Source organism: Polypterus senegalus, chromosome 2, assembly GCF_016835505.1.
Source record: "Polypterus senegalus isolate Bchr_013 chromosome 2, ASM1683550v1, whole genome shotgun sequence".
NCBI classification, from domain to species: domain Eukaryota; kingdom Metazoa; phylum Chordata; class Cladistia; order Polypteriformes; family Polypteridae; genus Polypterus; species Polypterus senegalus.
This window is the reverse complement of record NC_053155.1, coordinates 33,855,819-33,879,151: the sequence shown is the minus strand read 5'-3', so window position 1 is coordinate 33,879,151 and position 23,333 is coordinate 33,855,819. Positions and strand designations below refer to the sequence as shown.

Sequence of the window (23,333 nt, the reverse complement as noted above, 5' to 3'; positions counted from 1 at the left end):
GCCGCTGAGATGCGCGGGTATTTTGCTAGTAGTATTTATAAAAGGTGTGATTTTACTTGACTTCTCACTCTATACAGTTCTAAGCAACTGACACACAGGTATACAGACTTGAGCTGAGAAAACTGTGTGGGGAGGGGGGATGTGATAGCAGACTGCTTCCTGTTTATCCAGACATTTACAGGACAAAAGACGCTGATGGAGAGGTCAGAAGCGATTTAAGGTGGGACGGATCTACGTTTTTTTTTCGTAGGCTTTTGTAATTCTAGTGTTAATTCAAGTAAATGTACATTTAATCAATGTTTTAGCTGTCAATATCACTTTCTTCAAGATTCAAGAATATTTATTGTCATTTCATCCATATACAGTAGTACATCATACAGTGAAATGAAACATTTCTTCAGGACCATGGTGCTACATAGAACACAGGATAACGAAGAATAACCATGACACATAACATAAAGACACATAATATATAACAAAGTGCATGTGAGTAAAATGTGCAAACATGTGCAACATTGCAGAGCAGAACACATATATCAGATATCAGATCGTTCCATTAGTGTTCAGGAATCTGACTGCTTGAGGGAGAAAACTGTTACACATTATGGTGGTAAGGGCCCGAATGCTTCGGTGCCTTTTTCCCAATGGCAGAAGTGTAAACAGTGAGTGTGAAGGGTTTGTTGGGTCACTCACAATGCTGGTGGCTTTGCGGATGCAGAGTGTGGTGTAAATGTCCATGATGGAAGGAAGAGAGACACCAATGATCTTCTCAGCTGTCTTCACTGTCTGTTGTAGGGCTTTATGATTCCTGACCATGCAATTTCCAAGCCAGATAGTGATGCAGTTGCCCAGGATGCTCTCTATGGTTCCTCTGTAGAATGATGTTAGAATAGCTGGTGGAAGATGAGATTTTCTCATCCTACGCAGGAAGTAGAGCCACTGCTAGGCTTTCTTGGCTAAAGAGCTGGTGTTGTAAGACCACGTGAGGTTCTCTGCCAGGTGGACATCCAGGAATTTGGTGCTATTGACGACCTCCACAGTTGAGCCGTCAATGTTCAGTGGCAGGTGATCACTCTTAGTCTTCCTAAAGTCAACAATTCTTGTTTCAATCTGTAAGACTACTTTTATGAATAATTGTCGTATATAGCTGTAAAGTAACAATGGCACTGAAACTACATTTGCAAGTTAGCATATTTGCATAAGGAACACCCCCTTTGTAAAGAGAGAGGTTAGGAGCATGTGCTGATACAGTGCATTGCTGTACCCACCACATGACAAACCAACTCAGGACCCCAGGTTAGGACCTGAGAGCAGCCATGCAATGGGTGACACCTCAGCACCACACTAGTTCAGATGGGATGGAACCAGTGTGAGGTTTTTAATGGTGGCTGGAGTGCCAATTCTGCACAGTACATGCTTTCATTTGATTTCTCAATATAGTTTTATTTCTTCCCTCTTGTTAAAGATTATTTTGGTAAAAGTGAATGTGACTGGCACCACACCTTAGGTTAGTGCCTGCCTTGTAACATATACAGCTAGGTTTGGCTCTGTCTTCACAGCACCCATGTTTTAGCATACAGTAAGAGGATTTCAAATATTTATAAATTAATATGCTGCCATTCAATTCAATATGTTATGGCAAATTCAAACTATGTGTTTATACATACATGTTATATGAAGTAGCAACTAGGAGTGCGTGAGAGATGGAGGAATGGAGTTTGCATCATTTGCTGCTGAGGGACCCTAAAAAGTACTGCAGGTTTCTTCATTGTGCTTCTCTGTGCTCTCAGCTGCTTTGTACCTTTGTCTGCTCATACATTCCATCCAACTCTGCCTTACTCTGCTCACCTGAGGTGAAAGGCAACTCGTACGTCACACTATCCCCCAGTATAATGAGTCAATCCAAAGCCAAGGTCCACATCTGATGCTTGCTGGTGGCACTCATCTTGGCCGATGGGCTTCAGGAGGCTGGAAGCATGATCAAAATGCTCTCTGAGTGCTGTACCGTGCCCCCTTCTCCAGCTTTAGAGCCAGCTACTTCAGGTATTCCCACCACCATGGGCAGTCTGTAGCCACCTGAGAAGCATGTTTCTTACAGGTCTGGTCCCTGAGGTCACCACACTTCCACGTTCTATCAAGAACTTGTCCAAAGGATAGCATAAACTCAATCTGCCAGGAATTTTGATTGGTGAGGAGGCGATCTGGTCTACACTGCCTGAAGCGAATCATTGAGAGTGTGACTGAGTGGTCCACTAGCATGATTGCTAAGCCAGTCCTCCATCCTGGGGCTGTTAGTCTGTTGTTCTCCTAAGCATTGCTACCAATGTTATGACCCAGGAGGGTGCAAAGGATGGAGGAGTGGAAATAGACACTTTACACAAATTGCTGATGGCCTTTAAAAAGACCTTTGTTTCTACAGTGCACCTCCAACACAGCACTCTACTGTTTGATAGTGCTATACTCTACCTCACTTCACTCATCCAGGTTTCAGAGGCTACCAGTATGCCACATTATTTCCCAGGCTCTAACTGAGCAAACCCAAAGTCATGGTCCAAATTTGAGGCTAACTGGTGGCCACGCAAAGGACTCGGGTAGCTGGGAAACACATCTGAAATATTCTTTTAAGTACTGTATCTGGGCCTCCTCTAATGCTTTAAAGCCAGCTGCCCCCTCAGACACTCCACAATCACCTGAGAAGCATGCCCCTCACAGGTCTGGACATTGAGGTTGCTACAATATGTTTAATATTATTGGTTTCTTAATGTGGCCTGCTTCATTAGTGATTAAACTTCACAGTCCTGGGTATGGCATGGTGGAATCTCCATGTTTGTTGTTTTGAGTTTTTCTGTGGGTACGCTTTTTCTGCCGTTCCCCCCAAAGGCATGCTTGTTAGGTTGATCAGGATCTCAAAATTAGCACAGTGTGAGTGAGTGTAGATCTGTGAGTGAACGTATGCTGTGATTCTATGTCATGCTGCTCTTGGATCTAAGTCATTAGAGTGCCATCTAGACTTCCTGAGGTGGTTTGTCATGTGGTGCACTGTATCAGTGCATGCTCCTAACCTCCTCCTCCTCCTCGTCCTCCTCCTCCTCCACTTCCCAATCCTGCTATCTCTTCAACTCAGGACTCCCTTTTTGTAAACTCTGCTCTCTCTTTCTTCTCCATGAAGCTGGTTGAATAGGCTATAGGACTTTTACCTAAATTAAGCAGAAAATAAATACTAACCTATTTCGTTTTTTTTTAATATTTTCACTTAACAGAGATAACCTCTTTTGAATCAGACTCATTGTACTATTCTGTTCATTTTTGAATTAATCACTTTTAGCTAAATATTTAAATATTTCATGAGTTTTGAAGTGCCGCATTAGCAAGAGTGGGAAATAAAGAATCAAATAGAGTTGGATTAGTTCTCTTTTACATTCTGTAATGCATACAGAATCCATTTAGCTGCTCTCCAAATACTAAATTCATGGCTGAACAATTTCTGCTGTAAAATGCTTTTTTTACCCCCAGCACAAGCACTGTGGTGCATGATCCATATCAACCTCAATTTCTAGTGCAACCCATGTGGATTTGATTTCTTTCAATTGTGTGCCATTTTCCAGCTCTATAACTACACCTTCCTTGTTTTCTAAATATGTACTGTATACGTATTTCTGCTTCATTTACTTTATTAGAAATTTTATCATGTACGCACATTAACTAGAGGCTCTATTTTCTTTTACCCAAGTGAAAAATGTGACTAATTACAGTTATCAATTAATTGTTAATTATACTGATAAATACATATTTAATTAGTCTAATTAATACTTAATTACACAAATTCATATCTGATTAATGAATGCTATTTAGTTAAATAGTAAGCCTTTTTCATTAAGGTTTTTTTAAAGAAATAAATATAGTACAAATGTGTCTGTCAAGTTTGATTTCGGCAGTCCCTCAAGGTATCGTTTTTGGACTATTGAACCCCAAGACACGAACATCAGAGTCCAAAATGATAAGCAAAAAGGGTTTTTGATTAACAAAATACTAATTAAGCAAAATGGTGCAAAAAAATCAAACAGAAAAATAATAAACACCTCTACCTTGCTAAACAGCAGTAACCCCTGGCTACTCTGTCACTTGTGTTCTCCCTGCTCACTTACCAAGATTCTTGCTGTCCTTCTTTTTCTGGCCAGCTGAGAAATTGTCACTAGCTGCCTCTAAACTTATCTGACCAAGACAAGAAAGATCTTTTTATACTCTGACCCAGGCTAGTTCAAAGTACCTCACCATAAGCACTTCCAGGATCCTGGATGATATTTACACTTATCTTATCTCTCTTGCCGAGTGGGCAGAACTCTCCCTGGTGCTCCTCAGTTCTTGTCCACTCTAGTACCCTGGTGAAGCTATGATAAATTGCCCCCTAGCACCTGGGGGAACCTAAAACACTGCAAATAGGTTTTCCTTTACTACACATAGGGTTGTGAGTAACCACTACTGTGATGGTAGAACCCCCTGGTGATCAATAAGGGTGTTACTACCCAGATTAATTTCAGACTCCGTAGGCATCTTGTATTAGGTGTTATAGTAATAATAATAATAATAATAATAATAATAATAATAATAATAATAATTTATTTTATTTATAGGCACCTTTCAAGGCACACAAGGACACCTTACAGAGCACATTAATAACAACAGTCACAACAAATGACTGGCACCCTATAGACGGTATATGTGTGCAGCATATTCTAGCGACATGGTGGTTTAATGGAGAGATGAGATCAGCCGCTTTAAGCCAGACTGGAGATTTGATTTTGATTTTGGTGGTATGTGGCCCTAAAAAGGTTCCTTGGCTCCTTCAATAGCTGCTTTCACCACAACACCTATGTCTTTTGTTGCAGCACATGCTCTCAGCTACTTTGTTCCTTTGTCTACTCATACATGCTGCTACGCTCTGCCTCACTCTTCTCACTCGGAATCAGAGTCAATCTGTATGTCACACTTCTCCCTCATTCTGTGAGTTAACCCAAAGTTGAGTTATGGTGACAACGCTACAAGAAAGACATAGTAGGACTAGGAGATGTGCAAAAGAGAGCAACCAAGTAGACTCTAGAACTTAAGGACATGTGCTACTCTGACAAACTCAGAGAAGTAAGCCTATTTAGTCTCGAGCAGAAGAGACTGCATGAGAACCTAATCCAGGTCCTCAAAATTGTCAAAGGCAGAGTTCTTTCAACTTAAGGGTGAATCGCATACTCGAGGACACCAGTAGAAATGAAGGGGATGTGAATTTTAGGACTGAAACCAGAAGGACATTCACTATGTTAAGAGTAAAAACAAGCTACTGAGTAATGGAGCTGAGGCAGAAACCTTGTCCAACTTTAAGAAATACCTGGATGAGATAGTGGGACTGAATTGTCTTGTTTGTCAAATTCCTTATATTCTCACGACTACACCAAAAACAAAACTCAGATTTGAAAAGAAGATCAAAAGATCCTAAAAATGGTATAATCTTTATTTTATATTTTTTATGAGTTCTTCGTGGGACCTAATATTGTTTTGGATTTCAAATAATTAAATGGTCTGACTGTTTTCTTGATTTATAACATTTTTGCAGATGTTATTCTTTAAGAATGTCTTTCTGCAGTACTATTTTGCTGTAACACAGTGAGAAAAGGCACGGTGTCTTGACAGTATAAAGAGTAATGTCACACACTACTTAACTGTCCATGTTTATGGATAAATATAAAAAAACAAACAAACAAAAACAATTGTGTTATTATTGTTAAGATATCTTTGGTTATAATTTCTTTCCTGTTCTATGACTTCGATTTATGTCTTATGTACCTAGGAGCACAGTCATGCTGGAAAATAAGAAGGCCTTCCCCAAACTGTTTAGTCATGAAGTTGGAAGTGCATAATTATCTAAAATATCATCGTGTGCTGTAGCATTATTAAAAATGAATGATGAGTCATCACTCGAGAGAATAAATTTCCACTGCTCCAGAGTCCAAAGGTGCCATGCTTTAAATGACCTTGGCATTGTGCATAATGATCTAAAGCTTGTGTATAGATGCTTGGCTACAGATACCTACACACAAAGCAACACAAATGGAACACTTGTGCCACACGCAACCAAACTAGTTCACCAACTCCCTCACTCATACACCACATACTTCCGCCACGCGCAACCAAACTAGTTCACCAACTCCCTCACTCATACGCAATTTTTTTCAGTTTTTATGGGAGTGAGCGCTGTAAACTCGAAACATCACATGTCAAGACGTTGTAACCCAAGGACTCCCTGTATTTTATTTTTGTTTATGTTTTATTGTTTCTTAATAAATACAATCTGGTTTAATTATTAATTTTTATTAATTATCATGTTAAATCTTGTAGCTATTGTTCGTATTATTTGTATATTGAGTCAAAGGGAATAGGACCCCTGGATTTTGCAGCTGAGGGATTCTGGTAACCTTTTTCTTGCCTTCTGGTAAATATTTTTTGACCCCTTTTCTTCTAGTTTTGACCTTGAATTTTTGTTTTTGCAATAAATTAATTAAATATTAAAGAAACTCTTTTTTGTTATTTTGGAACAGGGAAGTAAAGTAAGCTTTTGAGTTTGGTGAGCAATAAGCTATAACCAAAAGTTTCTGTTATTCACCTCATCGTTTAGATTCTTGCTTTACTACCTAGTTTTAGACACTTTGACCATAGTTTTTGACGTCATTACTGGATTTTGGACTTTGTTTTGACTACTTTTAGGTCTGTCTTATCATTTACACTCAATAAAAACAATGGTTCTAAAATAGCAGTTTATTGGTAATTAGTAGTTCCTCCTAGGTCTGTTACTTGACAAAGAACAGTTTCATTCTACAAAGGTTTTTTTTTATATGAAATTGGGTCTTTGGGCTTTGGAAAGGTTCCTAATATGTGAAAAAACATAAATTTTAATTAGTATACCTAACATGGTATGAAGATTAAGAAAAGCTGAATTTACCCTGAGTTCTTCTATGTAGTAAGGGCCCTTTTAATGCCATAACCCAATTAGTATTGCCGAAATCTAGTATCAGCTATTTATGTTTGTTATTGGAATGTTACGCATCTAAATAAATAAAGATTCTTTCTGTAACCTTCATATGAATGGTTCTTTTGGGAAATATGTCATTACTCTGAAGAACCACTCTGACCCTATTTGTCCCTGTTCTTATTTTTTGAACATCAGTAAATAAATCTTCAAAATCAGAGGAACTCTGTTTTCATCCTTTTGTTCCAGGCAGGTTTAACAGTTTCACTCTCTCCTTTTCATTTTTTTGAATTTAGAAGTCTTTAGCTTTTAATGGCCTTACAGGTTGCAAAGCCTGGCCCTTGAGTTTCGGGTAAGGCTGATTTGATCTTTGAGTTTTGCAGAGACAAGCAGATTATATTTTTGTCTAAGACCTCTAACTTTCAATTTTCCCCTCAAAAGAATTTAATACCAGTTTTGTATTGTTTTTTTTTTCTTTTTTGTCGTTCTGGTATTGACTTTATCCTTCCTATCAATTTTTCTCTTGTCTTTTTATTTTACCTCCATCTCCTGGTCATTTTCTTTCTCTCAATAATTTGTAGACCTCTTTCAGACTGTCCTTAACAACAGTTTGTGTGATATTTCACTGCCATAGGTGAAAAAAAATTTTAAAATGCCATTTATTAGTTAATGGTGTGTGGAAATGCAAATACTATCAATTGTGATCATTACAAAATCACATACAATGTAAAGAAAAACAAGCAACCATTTTTTAGAAATAGCCCAATCAGATGTGACACTTGCCCAGTCCATCAACAAAATGCCTGGATATGGACTGATGAAATACTAGGTCTTTATGAATGTGTTAATGAACCTTGGGAACTCTTCTTCTTGAGTAATTATAATATACATGCCAGAAGAATTTTTTTTTTTAATTTAGATATAAAAATTTCCATGGATCTGATAGGTTGTAACCCACAATGAATTGTCTAATTATCTTTGCAGGTTTAGATATGATAGTTGTTATAGTTGAGGACACATCCAAATCTGGATTCAAAATACAGCTAAAATCTCATGAGATTGTAATTGTATGAGTCCTCATATTAGAAAACAGTGCAAATACACTTTGCATAAATTCCCTGTTATCCACAATAACAGCAGCACCAACATCATTTATTTATATAGCACATTCTCATACAAACAATTTAGCTCAAAGTGCTTTAAAAGACATCAAAGATAAAGTTACATGAAAAAAAAAATTAAGATTAGCCCATAATATTAAAGAATAAGTAACAAAAAAGGTAAGGTCAGATGAATAGGAGGACAAAAATAAAACAAACTCCAGATAGGATGTAGAAATAACAAGGTCTTCAGGGGTTCCAAAGCCAAAAGACCTCCCTGTCCCCACTGGGCATTACACATAACATAAATGTTCCTAAATCAGTTCTCTTTGTTTTCAGACTTAACATGATAGGACTCTGATGAAGTTGGTGTTGTAGACAATTGGGGCATCTTCCATCTTCATAGGTGGCTGCATGGTGCCCTGATCAGCTGCTCGTTGTACAAATCACCATCACAGAATAATTGGAAAAAGACAGCAGATAATAAGTAGAGATTAGTACAGTTTTCAAATCCCTGAAGAATATGATAATTCTATGGCTATATAGTCTATTAGGAATACAACTAAAATGTAGCTACAGAAAGCCAAATTAAAATAATGGGCTTTTAGCATTTTTTTTTAAATGTTCCACAGTATTAGCCTGATGGATTTCTATTGATAAACTATTACAGATTGTATGTGCATAACAACAAAGAGCCATCTCACCACTTCTTTTAAGCTTGGCTCTTGGAATTATAAGCAGACCACAATTAGAAGATCTAAGGTTATGACTTGGAGTGTAGGGAGGGAAAACATTCCAAAATATAGGATGATCAAATTTTTTTTTAAGTCTTTATAAACCATTAGTAGTATTTTAAGTCAATTCTGAATCAAACAGGTAACCAATTTGCTCAGATTTCTAATTAAGATTCTGGAAGCTGCATTCTACACTGCAAGGGACTGATGTCTTTCTTAGGTAGTCCTGTTAGGAGTACAAGTACAATTACAGTAATCTAGTTGATTGAAAACAAAAGTGTGAATTAATGTTCAGCTTCTTCTAAAGTTATAAGAGGTCTAACTTTTGCTATATTCCTCAAGTGAAAAAAATTAGTACTAGTAATCTAGTTAATATGCGATTAAAGTTTAGGTTAGAGTCAATACTTTTCTCTTTATCTCTTAGGCGCACAGAGGTAATAAGTTCACCACCACCATGACATAGTGCCCTTCAGGATTAAATACTGCATCTGTTGCTACAGATGGGATTGTTTTATATATTAAAATTCCCCACACCTTATTATAGCAAGATCAGATTTGCCTGATTCACTTTTCAGTCTTAGACTTTAAGCATGTCATTTTTTTAAGTCAGTCATTTTCTAATCTGCTTAGTCCTGCACATGGCCACTGGGGGTACTGGACCCTATTTCCAGGAGGAATAAACCCTGGACATTGTGCCTGTCCATTGCAGGGTGAACACACACACACACACAATGTCAACCACACACTATGGCACTATTTAGTGTCGACAATCCACCTAACCTGCATGTCTTTGGACTGTGAGAGGAAACTAGATCACCTGGGAAACTCCATGCAGGGAGGATGCGGGACGTGAGTCATAGACTCTTAACTGTGAGGCAGCAGTGCTACCACTTTCCTGTTATCATTGAGATAGGAAAATAATTTGGTCGAGACCTTTGATGTTCCAAAGTTCAATGATGAATATGAGATAATACTACTTCTGAATGTCATTTATATTTTTTGAGAACTGAAGTTAAGGCAGAGAGTTAAATTTCGTCTTTAACTCTAATTTCAACTGTTTATTGATGGGTTTTGTGATTAGTAAGATGCATAAACGGATGCTTACAATTTTGAGGCTAAAGAAATAGATAAATAATAACTTGCTTTCTGTGCCTTCTTTTTTCTTTTTAGAAGGGAACACTTCTTCTGAGGTCCTCTGAAATTGCTTTTGAGCAATTCATTTTGAACTTGAGCAGGACTTTGTTGTGAAGGGGAAAAAGCTGAAAGCTGTGGGATGGGTTTTTAGTGTGGGGCTCAATAATCTCAATTATGAATGGCATCTCATTGACTTGGGCACCTCATTTCAATGAGCCTCTTTCTTGGCTATTCATAACCTTTTTCAGACCTTGCTCTTAAATATCTAAATATAATATTCAATAATATATGACACTGTATAATTTTATTTCCCCCGGGGACAAATACAGATCTATCTATCTATCTATCTATCTATCTATCTATCTATCTATCTATCTATCTATCTATCTATCTATTATTGTAAGTTAAAATTATATCATATTTTAGGAGCCATTGCTCCTGGCATCCAGAAAATTCCAGAGGGTCACAAACTTTCTCTCAGAGCTTTTAGGCATTTTGCTGCCGAGTTCCAACAATACCACACATCATTAATCAGTTTAATTAGAGCTATGAGTAGGAATTTTAAAAATACCCAGAGGAAGACAGCAGTGCGTTTGTTGTAGGCTTCTGTTCACAGAAATTGGTTTCTCTTGACTTCACATTTTTCCCCAAAAGCAATACAATGTTATATTTTTAGTAGTATTACAATATTCTGTGTTTTTTTTCCTATAGAACAAAAAACAGGTCACAATTACTCATTGCCTGCTCACCCAATGGTTTGAGGTTAGGCTAATGTGATTGTGCCTACTGGGTACTCAGCTACCAACAAGACTGTCCAATTGTATGGAATTGTTTTTTTGATTCCCAGACAATCCCTGTATCTGGGATTACCGGAGAACAGAATTGAATTTATTGGTGCTTCTAAATAAATTATGGCTTAAAACGTCCTTGCATGCTATTAGTACTATGATTTTGCCTTGCATATTGGTTATGGTGTTTGATGCTTAAACCTTCTGGTTTTGACTTTGATATTTGATCCATCTCCTTATATGTTTTTGTAATTTTTTTTTTTCTGCAGGAAAGCATGGGTTTAAAAAAGTACATGGGCTTGCTCATATTGCAACCCAGCTGAGCAGTTAGCTCTTTGGAATCTAAAGAAAAGTATACATGCAAGTCTGAAAAAGTGATTTGCACTGATTTCCACTAATTTATTGGGTCTAACTGTCAAGGAACCAGACAGGGCGGAAATCTCAACTCCTTTTTGACTTAATTGGGTGATTTATGGGCTCCAAAACCTCTGTTGTCCTCCCTGGGTGTGTCTTTCTTGAGTCGTGTTGTGGGGAAAAAAGAGAACTCATTGTGAGGCATTTGGAGCTCCTTGTCTATTCTCTTAAGTTCTTCATGTGCTCCTAGCTTTCGCTGCACCAAAGAACCTCTCTGTCTTATCACTGTTCAGTTATTGGATGTAGAGGTGGTTCACTCCTACTAGTACTTGGGTGTCCACATTAATGACAGGTAGGATTGGTCTCATAAAACAGAGGAGCTAAATAAGAAATGACAGAGAAGCCTCTTTTTCCTTAGGGGACTGTGTTCTTTTAAGTGGGTAGTGACATCCTTCACATCTTCTATGACTCTGTGACTGCCAGTGTGATTTTCTGTACTGTGGTGTGCTGGGCTGGTAAAATCAATTCAGGAGAGGCCCATCGAATTAACAAGCTAATTAAAAGTCAGTCTCAGTTATGTAATGCACTCTGGACCTCCTGTACATTGTAGCGAAGGAGGGAGTTAAAACAAAACTGAGTGCCATTACGAACAAAGCTACAGTATACATCCTCTCTATGATACACTCAAACACTGAGGACTTTTAGCCAATGAATTATTCACCAGAAATGCGTCAAGAAACATGAAAGGGGCTTCTTTTTAACAATGGCAATAGGTTTGTATAATGTTTCACTATGACTGTGACTGCCAAATTTTCGTCCTTCTTAGTCATTCTGGTTTTAGTTCAGACCATAGAGTGTATATATATTTATTAATTTGTTTGTTTAAAGATATTCTTTATAAAGCCAATTTTAGTTGTTTGTTCTATCTATCTATCTATCTATCTATCTATCTATCTATCTATCTATCTATCTATCTATCTATCTATTATATAGTGTCTTTCACATCTATCTATCTATCTATCTATCTATCTATCTATCTATCTATCTATCTATCTATCTATCTGTCTGTCTGTCTGTCTGTCTGTCTGTCTCTCTGTCTTGGATATCATAAGAGGAAAGCATGAACTGTGGGGTTCTGATGCTGCCAAGATAGACATCCATCCCCTTGACTCAGTGACAGCCTAACATAATATTAGAACTTTGCTGAATTTTGCCTTTCATCTTAGATATTTGATTGTGCCAGTGTGTATTAACCAGTGGCCATGGAGGGAGGAGATAAACAGCTGGACAAATGCAGGAGCAATGTGTCTAGATTGGATTGTGGGTGACATAGCAGTTAAAACTGCTGTCTTGTGGATTCAGAATTCTGAGGAATCATGCACCGGATTGTAGCTTGTGTGCAGTTTGTATATCATGTCTGGGTCTTAATGGCTACATTGAGTTTTCTGCCACATCTTAAAGTCATGTGTGTGTGTATGTGTGTGTGTGTGTGTGCATTCAATTGGTAGGTGGATGTAAATCAACTTTGTTTGAGTATGTGAATGTGGCAGCGGTCATCACAGTCTACTGGTTCTGGAACAGTCCCTGAAGCTGCTGAGATAGGCTTTGGCTCTCTGTGACACTGAATCGAATTAACCAAGTTTCAGGATGCTGTGTTTTTTCTTTTCCCAGTTAATCTTATGCTCAGTTTTTCATTTTCTTAATAATATTTAGGTATATTTAATAATACTGCCACTGAAGAGTGGCAACATGTTGCATTTTGATTAGGACGTGCAAGTAAGAATGTCACTGTACTCTGTACACATGCCAATAATGACCCTATAAGCCTATAATTTCAGGCTTTGTGCTCTTTTAGTTGCTGGCTTTGTGGACTGAAATCTCTATCCATATTCTCTTTAGCCTTTAGTAGAATTTATATAATTACCAGTAACGGCACACTACACGATAACGTGCAGTGAATACACTTGGCTTGAGCATTCCTAGTTTTCCTCCTCTTTCTCTGTCTCTGTTTAACATTCGTTTACTCAGAGGTTGATGTGCTTGCTGCTTCCTGAGCAGCTCTTCTTTTCTCAACCCATGCGGCCTGCTCCTTCTCATCTTTCGTCAGCATCTTCTCGCATTAAAACTGATTAAGTTAGTTTTTGTGTTGCAATTACTTAGTACATTTTCTTTAATTTTTCAGTTAAGCTGGCTGTCTTAAATCTGCCTCAAGAATGATTTAAGTTATGAAGAGGTGGGGAAGTGACGGCGAAGGTGATAGGGATGAGAATGGCGCCCTTTACACATGCGCCGCACGGCCACCCTGCTGCGTGCTGCCGAAAGTTGATTGTGTTTATGTTTATTTTTTATTGTGTCTTCTATTTTTCTATTCATTTTGTAAAGCACTTTGAGCTACATTTTTTGTATGAATATGTGTTATATAAATAAATGTTGATTGATTGATTGATTGATTGTGCAATAAAATAAAATAAAAATTAAAAAGAGAAATAAAAATCAACACCTCACAAGCGGACAGTAGAAGTCACGTGGTATATGAGTCACCTATTTCAAGTCAATAGTATGGTAATGGTAATGGTAGCGTATTATATTAGATGATATAATGCATTGAGTTTTTGTGGCTTGCTGCATTTTATTTGACATTTTGTTTTAGCTATACTACTTATGTCCCTGTGTTGGACAAGTGCGCTGTCCAGTGCTCACTACTGCCATATGCTTCCATAATAAGTGCCACCTTCCACATGCCTACTATCGATCAAGCAGGATTGATAATGATGGGGTGGGATAGATGTAATTGCAAATTTGTGTGGCACATCAGGTTTGCACAAGTGGCATACTACATAGGAATTAATTAAATTGAACTGTATTTAATTGGGTTAAGATAACACACATTTCATTATGATTTGAGAATGAAATAAAATACCATCCAACCATGTCTATTAAGGGGTAAACTCACACATATACAGGTGGATGAGCCTGTGGTGGCCTGGATAATGGTCAGGTGACCACAATATGTTAGACTTAAGGACTGTGTGATCATCACTGGAGCACTACAAGGAACAGGCTTGTCCGCTTTTCTCTTCAGCCTGTATACCCCACACTATAAATATCACATCATGTAATGTTAGTTTTAGAAATTCTAAGACGATTTTGCCCTAATGGTGTGATTGACAATGAGGATGAGATGGAGTATAGGAGTCAGGTGGAAAACTTAGTTTCTTGGTGCAAAGAGAATCGTCTGCATGTTAACATCAGCAAAACAAAGGAAATACTTGTTGACTTACGCTGCCCAAAGGGTTTCTGTACACGGTCACTACTCAGAGAGTTGATGAGTAGGTGGTGGACTGCTACAAGTGCTAGGGGTCTGCATCAGTGACAGACTGGATAGGTGTTGTAACACGGAAGAGTTATAGAAAGAAGGACATAGAAGACTCTTTTTTATCTTAGCAGACTGCATTTCTTTAATGTGGGTCATGACATCCTTCACATCTTCAACATGTGGTGACCATGCTGTAGTGTGCAGAGTCAGTGACATCATTTCAAAAGAGGCCTACCAAATCAACAAGCTATTGAAAAACATCAGGTATAAAACAGTGCTTATGTAGACTACACCCATGTTGGGCCAATGTAAAATTGCCAGTCAACCTATCGTTGATGTCTTTGGAATGCATGAGGAGACCAGAGTGCTCAGAGAAAATCCAAACCAAATCAAAAAGAGAACATTTACACCTGACACAGACAGACATTTGAATGGGATTTGAATTCACCTCCCAATACTGATAAACTGCTGTTCCACCTGTGAAGGCGAAAGGCACAAAAATATTTAATGATTTCAAATTTCAGGAATGTGGTGCTCCAGACAAAATAAACTTTGCTTTCAGGAGAAAGAAACTAATAAAATTGGAGGAACTTGATTCTCTATTTTGAACTAATCTGCCCTGAGAGCACAATTCATTTAATATATGGTGAGGGCCTCTGGTGAGCTCACCACTGCTGCAGTATTGTAAGATAAAAACTAATATTTGTAAAATGAGATTACAAACACAGTAAAATTAATTTGTTTCATATCAGTAAAGTTTACCTAAAGTCACATCAGAATTTTTCCCACTATGAATGAATTGAATCAATGTGGTCTGAAAAGGGCATGAAATACATAACCTACATTTCACATTAGGGAATGAACGTAATCAAATTGTGAGACATTGCAATAAAGCAAAGCTCTGTTTAATGGGCAAATGGGAGAATATGATTTAATTTCATATTGCACGCAGGGCTACAATAATGCTTTAGAAGAAAAGGGGTGCTCCACTGTGTGCATACTAAAAACCTACACAGTCTCAGAGATAACATGTAAACGCCACACAGGCTGTGATGGGGCACTTAATTCAAACCCAGCTTGCTGTCTTCATGAGTCAGCAGCAATAACTAATATGCTATCCATGACAGTATTCATTTAGCTGTTTAACTATTTCAGGACTGATGTCGACTTTTGTCAAAATTCAGGAGTAGAGGACAGTAATCAGCTGTAACCTGCAACAAAACTCATCCTTACGTTTTAGTTTGACTCTCTTTGCTAGAAGGAAAGTTACATAGGTTTGTTGATTTAACCTCGATTCCCTACGCATGCATGAGTAGTGAAGAGCAAACAACCGCTAAAATGGCATTGACATCTGGCGAGAGACCAAAGTGAATGTGCAAAGCAAAATACTCCATGGACGTTTTACGTAAATTTGTTGAATAGGACTCTGACTTGTCGCACTCTGAGTATGATACAAGTGATCTGGAGATGGATATCAAAAACGAAAGTGAGATACCAGCATCATCTGATCCTCGGCTGATTGTGGCACTGAACACTTTTGTGTAGCTGATGCACCTACAGAAGCGTTTCCCTGGTAGGACCACCACTTATGATGTCAAGAGGTACAAACCAGATTGCGTCACACTGCAACCGCCACCCACCGGCTGTGCGAATACAGCCAGGCAGCTGGCCCACTGTGCAATCCTGCTGACCATCGACGTGCCCTCATGCAGCCACTGCTGCCAGAGATGCCGAACATATGCCAACAGCAGCCACAGCACATAACAATAGATGTTTTATGTTGACTTATGTGTGAAACCATTGCTATGTGTGCTTTTTAGAAAACTGAGTTTTTTGGAAAAAATATTCCGCCCTCAAAGAGTTAAAAAAAGAAAGCTTCATTTGGACAATACAGAAAAATCCCGGACATGATGCAATATTGCTGCTTGAACATTTAAAATCTGTCCCACAAAGGCAGAAGCAGCAGCAATATCCCTCACTGTTGATACATAAGACATGCTTTCTCTTGAAGAAATGTATGGGAAAAGATTTTCAAACCGGCACGGTGTTCATGACTTTAAATGACCTTCAGTCTGGAACAAAAAAGGAAAACAGAAAATCAACTGCAAGGAAAAAAAAAGAATATGAAAACATGACCTGTGGTGCAAGCCATTCACTTATCCGTGTCTCTTTTAATCTCTAGAAATGTATGCATTTCTATTTCAGAGCTCACTTTAAATTAAATCCTAAAAGACAGATTTGTAACCTTTTTAATCTAATCTCTCTGGGATGTGCTGAAGCAGTCTGACAGCCACTGGCCTGATTAAAGATGAAAGTAACTGTGTGAACCATTTCACTCCTTTACTGTGTATAAACACAGGAATTAGAAGCCAGTTGCTAAGATGTTAAACAATACCTGCTTTAAATGAAGATATTCCCATCTGTAGTGGGCTGCCTGGTGGGCAAGGGGTTGACAGGCAGGAGAAAATGGCATGCAATGCAACATGAACAAGGCTCAGAAATGGCCTAATAGAGTTACATAAATTTTGAAATAACAGTGACAACTACTTGGGAGGCCATTGCCAGGTGGGTAGATAGATAAATAGATAGATAGATAGATAGATAGATAGATAGATAGATAGATAGATAGATAGATAGATAGATTTTAGTGATCACAAGAAAATATTGAAATGTTAGAGCAAAAAACACACACAACTACACTGACCATGGTGAAACAGTAAGATATATTATAAAAAAATTACAATCTATTGAAAATGAGCACATTAAAACATATAGAAATGGAAAAAAACACAGTCTAATCACAGGTTTTATTGTACCATCCAGTGGTATATTTTTAAAAAGATTGTTAACAATGCCGCCTAGAAGTACACTGATGGAATTAGCCATGCACTGAGGGTGTCGTGCAAACGTCGTCAGAGAGTGTTCATGATAACCAGCATCTTGGCCAACATCCATCTCTTGTCTCCTGCCTCCAGAGGGTCCAGGCTGGTGACCTGGGTAAAGCCAGCCCTTCAAATTAACGTGTTTATCTTGCTGGCATCCGTTTTAGTCATTTAACTACTATCCATAATCCTTTGTTGTAAAGAAGATGTAAATTCAATCAGTTATCATGTCTGCAACATAATCCAGATTTCTATCCAGCTTCACCCCCAAAGTTCTTACATCCTGCACCACCACAACTTCTAACCCCTTGAATGAAGACTACATTCAGAGACCTTTTGCTTTTCCTGATAAAGAACTACTAAATGTCCTAGCATCAAGTCAAAATAGGGCAATATATTAGTTAGCATATGTCTTTGGTTTCATGCTCAATCTGATGATTGTAGATAAATCTACAAATACATTTTCAAAACTATGCCCGACAAATCAGAATGGACATTGGTCAAGACTTGCACCAGGATTACAAGAAAACTTAATTGGGAATCTCTCGGGTGTTGTGTAGAGTTAAATAGTAATGAATGGATTCTAGGGAATGCTGCAACTTCCAGTGTTGAAGGTAGCTGAATTTTGATATCATTTGAGATTGGTCAAGAAACCACAGAACCTGAGCAAATTTGAGATGTCATTATTTACTGTGCATTGCTCTGGTCAGGAGTGTAACAATAGCATTATGAACCTGCTGCATACAGCACCAGAAATGCAATTTTAAAATTACAGTAACCCCTTAAAGAGGTAATAAAAGGTATGAAAAAGTTATTTCTGCAGCTGAGATAATAAAGCCAAGAGGCACTATACATGGTGGACTTATAAGCACAAAAAGAGAAGAAAATGTAATTATTTTTATTGGGTAAACCAGAAGAACCAACAACAAAACAGTGCATTGGTAACATCATCAAAATAATGATAAAATTGAAAACAAAAATAAACATTTCTTAAAAATAATCTCTAACATTTTCATCATATACTCAATTCTAGTCTCAATTCTGTAATAATGCAAGGAAACAAAGATAAACAAAAATATATGATTATGAAATAGATAAACAATAGGGATGGATAAGCCTGGGGAGAACACAAAGCCCCAGTTGAACAGAATATGGAACAATACACCTGCAGCCCCTCTGAACCTTCCTATACTGGTACCTAAATGATGTGAGGACTCATCCACTTGCTTACCTTGAAATGTCACAATCTCTCCTCCTGTCTATCTCTCTTGCTCTGTTTAAATAGGACTCTCCCTTCTCTCTTCTGCTTCTGTTTCTCCTGCTACCTCCATGCTCAGTATATCTGTGGACTTGCGGCAGCTTTATACTCAATCCCAGGATGTTTTCTGTACAAGTCCTGGAATTACTGCTAGGATCATGGACACCTTGCTAAAGTTCTCTCTAACAGTACCTGGTGTCTCTGCAATCCTAAACTGTCAGTTCCTTTAAGAAGGACACATCTCCAGGGCACGCATCTCACTGAATCATCACTTAAAAGGACAGCTCTGTTCCTGATGTCTAGGCTTGGAGCCATAGGTGGCACTGTTGGGACTGAGGCATGTTTTTATCATCCAAGCCCTCTATGGTCTTGTTCTCTTTTAATACGAAGAGGAGGAAAATTCTGGCAACTGCTGTTGTTTGACATCCAGAATTCTGGAGAAGCATTTTATTCTGGTGTATTCTATATATATACTAGGCTCACCCGCCTTTTAAGTTGACCACTTCTTAAGGCAATTCAAAATGTAGATCAATTTGATATTTTATACAAACTCATTAATTTGGTTATATTGCATTTGAGCGGTATTACTTTAATACTCGTAGTTTCTGTTATTTTTGTGATGAAATTTAAACTTTTTTTCTATATTGAGGTCGCCCTTTTGAACCCCCCTGATATTTACTACGTGGTGAGGCATTTGTACTCCATCAACATTAATTATTTCCAGAGACATAATTTTGTCTATTTTTCCAGCGCATCGCGCATAAAAGCAAGGGAACGATGGGAGCACCAGAACTCTGCTCACATCATGTCGCTTCGTACCGCAAGCTGCAAGTAGTAAGTCTGTGATAAGCGGAATACCGCTACGCTTTCCACTCACGGGACGGAAGGACAATCCCGACTGCTTTTATATAGTAAGAAAGAAGAAGAAGATATCGCACAGTCTGGAGTAGAAAATCATATTTTACCTGGAAAAATGAAACTACAAATCCCATCGTGCATTGCAAAATGGACGGGGCGTGTGTGAAACTCCACGCCTGCGTAGCACTCACGGACGGAAGGACAACCCCGACCGCTTTTATATAGAAGGATATATATATATATATATATATATATATATATATATACACACTAGGGGGCGCTGCCCCCTGCTCACTTTGCTTGCCAACCCCCTGGTTTGATTAACCGGATATACAATTTAAAGAGATTGTTATTTTCATGGGGATTGTTACAAATTCATTATTTTCAGTTTTACTTTAAAACTTAAGTAAAAACAATATTTGGAAATAACTTTTCTTCAAGATCGCATTGAATTTTGATTCTGTGTTTGGACTTACATTGTGACAACACAACATACAACTGCCCATGAGTGAATATCGTTTCTTTCTCTCTAATAAATAAACCAACTTTTTCAAATGTTTGTACCTGTGATTTGCTGCTCTTTCTTCTTCGCTTAGTCATTGCCGTGTCATCTAGAATGTATATAATTATTGTTCTAATAAAATTTATAAGAGCTGAGAGCACAGGAAGTGTGTCTGACAAAAGCATTCACGCGACTGAGAGGTTAGATGACCGTAGTTTTGTTTGAAAATGGTTGTAAGTAGGGCGTGACTTAAAAGAATCTAATGGTAAAAGTCACTGTCTGGTGGGACTTGCTTCCAAAGATTGTAAAGTATGACGTGAATTGAAAGAATCTCATGTTAAAAGTCTCCGCCTCACGGGACTTCATTTCAAAAAGTCTCTTCAAAAAGTCACATCTCATCCAAAGATTTTTTTTATTATAATAGATATATAAATATAAGGAGAGGCGGACGGATCAGCAGCTGCTGGCTGTCTGCTAGCTGCTACTGAGGTGCGTGATCTGCATGTCGTGCTGCGTGTTGATCATTTAAAAGCCTGTATAGCAGCTGTCCTTTTGTCTTACTTCCTTGTCTCGTGGGAAGTTAAAGTGTCTCTGGGAAATTGTTTGTAAGTAGGGTGGAACGTGCAAGAAGTCTTGCAGGACTTCAAAGTGTCTCTCCGAGATGATCACATCTTGATCCAATATCCATATATATTCTTCTTCTTTATTTATTTAAAGGCCACATTTTTCCCAGGGACAAATGCCATCTATTAATCTGTTTATCTACACATAATTTTTTTATGTTACAATAATATAATTCTTAAGACTGACTGCTTTACACCCCTACTGTATAACTTGTGTATTGAAACTGTCCCTATATCTCACCGTACTGTTTACTTCAAGGGAGGAGTGAGAAGAGATGTGGTGCAGAATGGCTGGACTTTAATTATACTATCTAATTTTTTAAGGCAGGTGGTGTTGTGGATGCATTAAGGATAAGGCAGTTAATTGCTGGTAATATTCTGTACTGTATTCAACACTTCCCAGAGTGCTTTACAATCTTTAGCCAAGCCAGTTTCTTACCAGGATGTGATGCAGCCAGTAAGGATGATTTCTACTGCCCATCTGTAAAGGTTTGTGAGAACAGATGGAGAAATGCAAGCTGCCCTCAGACATCTGAGGAAGGAGAGGTGCTGTGTAGATTCCACTTCAGTTTATCTGTTGGGATCACTCCAAGAAGTTTAAAAGCTGCTCACTTTTTCAAAATCATTCCTCAGATGCAGATGTCATTGTGATCTGCACTCTGCTTTCTGAAGTCTAGGACCATTGTAAAAAGTAAAGACAGAGATTACTAGTGTTTTGGGGCACCCTGAGGCAAACCCTGTATAATCAAATACATAATTCAAAAATAAACGTGAGAAAGTACACAAAACAATCGGGCATGCCTTCGGGTCATATGGCAGCTAGTGAGGAAGTGGCAGGTCCAGCAGGACAGATATTGGAAGTGACATTGGTGGAGAAAAGCTGTCAATTTTATGGTGTGCATAGGGAGGAAAAGAGAGACCGTTATCACACAGCACCTCCCTCTGGATTGGTGGACATTTGCCATCACCTGAGACTCTTTTTTTTCTCCCTCTTCCTTACTTCTGTATGAGGCTGATTTTGCTGAGCATCCTTCAGCTTCAGCTTGGCCCTCCTCCTCAGTCAAAGTCTTTTCCTTTAAAACTTCTTTTACTTTATCTATCCACCTCTGCTCCAGCTTCCCTCACTTTTTCTTCCCCTGTACTTCTATTTCCTTCACTTCTATGTCTTCTGTACATATTATATTAGATTAGATTAGATTGTCACTTGCACTGCAAGAGCGTACTGTAATTCTTGTGCCACAGTTGGTTGCCGAGAAGTATGTACAGGCAATAAGACAATAAAATTATGTACAAATAAATAAACACAGTAAAAAAATAAGAGTAGCAGAAAAAAATAAATACAGTCGATAAGAGTACCAAGTACAACATAGAACTGTAGCGATATACAGTATAGATTGTGTTATACAGTAGGGAAAAGAGAGACAATTAAACATAAAACATGAAACTGTGGGTAAATTAGAGGGCATGTAAGATTAGTTTACTGAGAGTTCAGTGACCTTAAGGTCTGGGGAAGAAGCTGTTCCTGAAGCGGCTGGAATGAGTAGTAAGGCTCCTGTACTGCTTACCAGAAGGCAGAAGTGAAAACAGGGGACTAGTGGGGTGGCTGTCACCTGAGATAATGCTCTGCTCTGACATCTGATGGGGTAGACGGTATGAAAGCATGGAAGGTCAGTCCCAGTGATGTTAGAAGCTGCATCCTTAGGAGGAGTTTGCAATCCTGGCAAATCAGGTTACCAAAACACACCGTCCACACATTCAATCAGGATACTTTCAATACTACAGTGGTAGAAGTTCACTAGTGTTCTCTCCTCAGTTTCAACCTACTTTTTTGTACTTTTTTTCTCCAACTTTTATTATACCTCTGATTGTCTCATTTCTTACTCTGTCCTTCATTGTAACTCCACACAGCCATCTGGACATTCTCATTTCTTCCACATCCAATATTTTCTCCTGCACTCCCTTTACTGCCCATGTCTCAGCTCCATATGTCATTGCTGCTCTTGCCACTGTCCTAACAACTTTAACTTTCACCTTAATTCATCAATCACACAATTCCCTCCTTACAATTGTTCAATCCTTCCTGCACTCTGCGAGTTATCTTTGCAACTCATTCTCCATCTTGGGCTACCACTGATTCTAGATATTTAAACTTATCCACTTTTTTCAGTAGCTCTCCCTTCAGGGTAACGTGAACCTTGACCCTCATTAAACCTCAAATACCTTGCTTTCTTCCTATTTATCTTCAATCCTCTACCTTCCAAAGAGACTGCTGTTTGCGTCATTAGCAAATGTAATGATGGAGTTTACAGCTGTGTCAGATCACACAGTCAAAAGTAAACAATGAGTACAGAAGCACTAAGAAATGTTTTGCCTGACGTGCTTATAATTGTACACTAATCTGCTTACCAATACTAATCTTCTGAATGGAGGTAATTGTAATAGTAATTGTTATCACCCTTGTTTTGATGATTAAAACCACTTTATTTCGACAATAGAAATCTATATAATAAAGCATGGAAACGGCACCAGTCGATTTATTTTTATTTAACATCTTGAAAAGAAAAATGCAGTACAAAACCACTACATGCATCCAACTCACTCTTCGTCTGTTACCGCCCCGGCTGTATTCTGCCCCGCCCCTAACTCCGTACTGTGCCACGCCTCCGTATTCTATTGCGTTCCTTGCCTGACTTTTTGACAACAGATTTATTTTATGACTTGTCGCTGATAACTATCAATCTATATATAGTTCAACTATTTACGTACAAAAGC

General features: G+C 38.2%; 1 protein-coding gene across 2 annotated transcripts in view; it reads left to right on the top strand.

The window, feature by feature from the left end:
- The window catches only part of dhrsx (dehydrogenase/reductase (SDR family) X-linked), a 611,413-nt gene that overhangs the window by 157,900 nt on the left and 430,180 nt on the right, over positions 1-23,333 (top strand). The window lies entirely within an intron of this gene.